This window comes from Taudactylus pleione, unplaced genomic scaffold (genome assembly GCF_031769625.1).
Source record: "Taudactylus pleione unplaced genomic scaffold, aTauple2 ptg000571l, whole genome shotgun sequence".
NCBI classification, from domain to species: Eukaryota; Metazoa; Chordata; class Amphibia; order Anura; family Myobatrachidae; genus Taudactylus; species Taudactylus pleione.
The window spans coordinates 2,478,050-2,483,262 of record NW_028284973.1 but is presented as its reverse complement, the minus strand read 5'-3'; positions in this window follow the sequence as shown (position 1 = coordinate 2,483,262).

Below are 5,213 nucleotides of genomic sequence, written 5' to 3'. Positions count from 1 at the left end.
TATAAATAAAGCACAAATGATAAAGTAATCAGACCACACATTAGGAAGGATATTTGTCTAGGAAGAGAGTTGAAGCAGATGGCTACATCCCAGAAACATGTCAATGTAGGAATAGGACTTATGGGAGTACAAAAAAGGGTATAGTATAGGGATTAAATGCCCGGCATGTGTTAAACATCCCAGATCCGGCAATTTGGGGAGTAAATGCACCTAGGGCCTGACTTATGAAGATCCAGGAACAGGATCATATAGAAATTAGCTAACAGAAGACAAGTTCTCTCAAAAATCATATTTAAAAAATGAGGAGGGTTTGGATTTGGCAAGATAAACAATTAGCCAGTGCTACGGTATGGTGTTCCAACTTACCTAATAAAATAAGGTATCTCCCTTTGTGGTACAATTTTGATTCAAGAAGTTGAAAGGAACATGTTACAGACCATTATGGCCACACCATGGACCTCATTCAGAGTCGGTCGTAATCGGTCGCTCGGTTGTACGCATCCGATGTTTCCAAACCATGCATGCATACAGTTAGTTGTGCGCATGTGCGTACGAGACCTTGCAATTCAAAATGCTGTCGATCATGCGGCTTACGAGCAGGAAGTGGCTCCCAAGAGTTGATTGACATGAAAGGGCGTTTGTGGGTGTTGATTTGGGTGGTGGTCTAAAAATGCAGGCGTTCCTCACCGTTTTCAGGGCGTTTCAGGGGCGTACATAAATTTCCTGCTACGACCGACACAGAAGGCCGTAAGTAGTAAAACGTCACTCTGCGAGCAGGTTAGAGGCCTGGCTGATCGTACAGCTTAAGGTTGGGTACGTGCTCTCTCAAGCCCCAGAGTACAATCGATACAATCAAATGTGACTGATGTTATGTTTGATGTTTCTATTTTGTGCCACACAATGCAAGCAGCTAATAATCGTTTGTTGTAGCTAATAACACTGCTAATTGGCTTGTAATTGATTCAGTTGCGTTTGCATTAACGAATAATAAGAATAAATAAATTTCATGGGGACGGCTTATTCTATGTGTTTTTTTGTTAATTTTTGGTGTAGTTTGCACACAACACAAGCGGCCGCAACCATCAGAAGAAAATTAACATACAGCGACTGACAACGACTCGATCGCTAGCTGCTATCACTTGTTAGCTAGAGGAGGTGCTTTGTTCATGTATGGGCGTCGCTTTGGTTGCGATCGCCCAGCCGTGCGATTGTTTTTGTTTCTGATTCTCGATCGTTAGGCGTACGACCGAGTGGCCGCTTACAACCGACTCTGAATGAGGTCCCATGTTTCTTAGACACATGGGAGGAATACTCCACGAAAAGACACTGATGTGAAGACAGGGTGGCATGGCCTTTTTTTTTTTTAAGTGGGCTTCCTGGAGGATAATAAAGTTAGCTTTAAGTTTCGTAACAGTGTTATACAACATTTAACATTTCTGGGAGGGTGTTGAGACCTTTAGAAATTATAGAGATGTATTGAAATGATATTTCTACACAAAGCTGAAGAAAGTGCGAAAAGGGAATGGAAGAGACCAACAAGGAAAGCACAGGACATGCTGTGCTGGATGGAGGGTCAGGGAAAGACAAAGGGAAGAGAGAGGGAAAAGGTCAGTAGCTACAAGAAATTACAAGAAATGGAAACACTACACAATGGCATGAGTATGGTAGAGAGAGAAGATAAACTGTAGAAGAGTCGTAGCAATTGGACATAAATCAGGCGCAGATCCTCCGTCTGTGATAAAGAGACAAGAGACGGGATACTAGTGTCATCGGTTTGTGAAGGAGGTATCTCCAAGGCTTGAGGATGTATAGATCTAGTTTCTTAAGCAAACCTATACTCTTTGGTCACGAAGAAAAATTAGTCTGTCTCCCACATCCACAATTAGGTGGAAATCAGGAACGGAAAGTGCCATCTGTAATGAAAGCCGTTATCTCTGAAAGTCTTAGTAACATCACAAAGATCAAGGTATTTATTAACAGTGGAGGTGGCCAAATCCTGAATCTTAGCTCCTTCAAAGAAGAAATATGGAGAGTTCCTGCAAGCGATGACAATATCGTCATTTTAATGATTTTTAGATTATAGGAATTTCTAAATGACATCCTTTGAGTGATCAGTGTCCGCTGGTTTAGGGTGGAGAGTACAATGGGCCCATTATGTGTAGATGGAAGTTTCTGATAGTGAAGGGACTAAAGTTTGAGAAAACTAAAAGGAGGCGGCCGTCCAGGCTCAGAGTCAACTGATTCTAGAATGTTGCTCAGTCTGAGGTTCTCTCAGCCTCTGCTTTGTCTTTAAGAAATTCATTCTCAGGATGGAGGAATTCAATCTCATGAAGGGCATCGTTTACAACTGTAGAGTTAGAGTCCATCCACATTTCCGTAGCTATAGTCTGTTGGGACAGCTCCAAAATATATTTGCGAATATCCTCCAATGTTTTTCAGGAATTCCACGGCTAATGTGTCCCACAGCATACATTGAATATCGGATTTAGTAGCCAGCCCAGATGATGACTCTAGTTCAGTGCCCATAAACAAAGCAGGGTAGATGAAGGGGGTGATTGGGGTGGTGGTGGTCCTTGACGTGTAAAGGTAGAAGTGTTTTTTCTGCATGGTTGAAAGGAGGAAACTGAGTGGACCTCAAAAAAGTCATTCTGTGTGAGGTTGAGCAGGCTGGTTAGGCTAGTAGCTGGGAGACAGCTGATGACTTGGCTCTGGAGTGGCAATGGGGGGGATGAAGAGCGGGCCAAAGAGATTAACTGCCATAAAAACTGAGTGTTTCGTTAGAGGACCGTCAAGAGATGCAGCAGAGACTAGGGGGTTCCCTACAATATGGACATAGGGGCAACTAGGCCGGGATAATTATAGAAATGTTTGATGAAAACACTCCAAGGGACTGGAGCCAAAGGGCTGCAGCAGCAGGAGATCGCTCGGGGCCTCTGTAGGGGAACAGATGACTCAGGTGGAGAAGAGTGAAGTATAGCTGAGATGCACACTCCTAAGGGCAAAACAGCTATCTGACAGATAATAGACAGGGAGGTGTAGGCTAGAAAAAAGCCAGCACAGAGCCCACATAGAGAACCAATGGCTGCTGGATCCAACACAGGCCAGAACACCGGTGGAGTAACCTGCAGTGCACAGTATCAAGCAGAAGGATCCATGAGGCAAAGTCAGAGGGACAGGATTCCAGCCCATAGGAAATACAGCCTACTCTTAAGTTCCGGGAATCTCCTGGATGCTCCAGGAGAGTAGGCAAGTGTGGTGCAGATGTGTTTTTTTTTTTATTCTGTTTTCACCGGCTTGCCATGACTTTAATAGGGCATTATTCTATTAATTGTCGTTCATCTGAATCCATGACAGGTGAACTAAAATCATATATAAAAAGAAACCCCTTTTCATGTGTTTCTGATGTACCGCAGACACCATAGGCTACTCTGCTCTCTTCACCATTAGCTTCAGAAACCCACCTTTCTGAAGCAGTTATTGGAGCATATAACAGATATTTGTCTACAAAACATTATTTTGCTAAAAGAGAAGCAGATGATTAGATCTTATACCCAACAAATGTGCTTGGGAAAGTGACAGTAATAGGCAAGGGCAGAACAGTTCATTGCTGCCTCAAAGCAAAATTTTGATAACGTTATCACCACCTGGGGCCCCTGGGATGGAGAGCCTCTTCTAAGCATGTACAGTCCACTGCAGTCACCCAGTGTCTTAGTGAGGTCATGTGGGGGGTAGGGTACGACTGAGTATTGCCATACCTTTCACCTCAAGTCCCCATCACTACTGTACCCCATGCACCCATGATTGTCCTTCTCCAGAAGTCTATCCTGTGGTTTAATCATTAGGAAGTGACTTCACACTAATCCAATCGTCTACCAATTCGACAAATCTCTATAGCCTGAAGTAAGAGTTTTATGTTTTTACAGTATGCAGAGAAGAACTAATTTGAATTATATAATGTAGAGCCGTATGTATGGTTAGTGCTGCCTTGGGCATTGTGAATTGGAAAAAACAAAATGCAGATTAACAATAGGAAAATAATTTTGATAAACTCTACAATTAACAAGGAGTATAAGTGAGGACCTCAAGGTGAACCTCATCAGATGGGTCACTAACATGCTTACTACTAACACACAGGGCAGCCATCAGGGGGGGACGGTCGGGACTCCAGTCCCGGGCATGGAGAGAGAGGGGGCCCGGGTGGCAGCAGGGAGGAATACATGGGCGACAGGGAAAAGGAACATTGGTGCAGCACGGCAGCTGCAATTGAAATATGGATTCGGCTGCAAGCCAATCACAGCTCGCGGAACGGCAGACAATCAGGAGTGGCTGCTCCTGATTGGCTGCTGTTTTGCGAGCTGTGATTTGCTCACAGTCAGCTCTATACTGCTCCTGATTGGCTTATTTCAAATGCCGCTGCTGCGTTGATACTCTGTCTCCCTCCTAGTGCCTGCCACCCGTATATTCCTCCCCGCTGCCATCCAGGCCCCTTTTCTCTCAGGATATATCGCTAGCGCCGGAGCCTGTGATCATTATACAGAAACCAGGTAATCTGCCTTTGCCCTGTCCAGCCAGTATTTCCTGCCCCCCCCAAGTCCAGCCAGTTCGCCTGCCCTCCCCTGTTCACACCCTACCCCCTAAGTCCAGCCAGCCTTCCCTGCTTTCCCCTAGTCCAGCCAAACTATTTTCCCTGCCCTGCCACAGTCCAGCCAGCCTTTCTGCGACCCCAGTCCAGCCAGTCTGTCTTCAATGCCCCAGTCCAGCCATCCAGCCTTCCCTGAGCCCTCCTAGTCCAGCCAGTCTGCGTTCCCTGCCCTGCCCCCAGTCTGACAAGCCTTCCCTGTGTCCCCCTAGTCCAGCCAGTTTGCATTCCCTGCCCTGCCAACTAGTCCACCCAACCTTCCCTGCACCCCCCTAGTCCAGCCAGTCTGCCTTCCCTGCCCCTCCACCAGTTCAGCCAGCCTTCCCTGCATCTCCCTAGTCCAGTCTTATCTGCCCTGCCCCAGTCCAGTCAGCCTTTCTGCGACCTCCCCCCCAGTCCAGCAAGTCTGTCTTCCCTGCCCCAGTCCAGCCAGCCTTTTCTAGCCCCCTAATCCAGCCAGCCTATCTGCCCTGCCCCTCGCCCAGTCCAGCCGGCCTTCCCTGCCCTTTTCCCCCCTTACTCCAAACAGCCTTCCCTAACAACTGCCCACACAGCCCAAACTTTGAGAATGTTT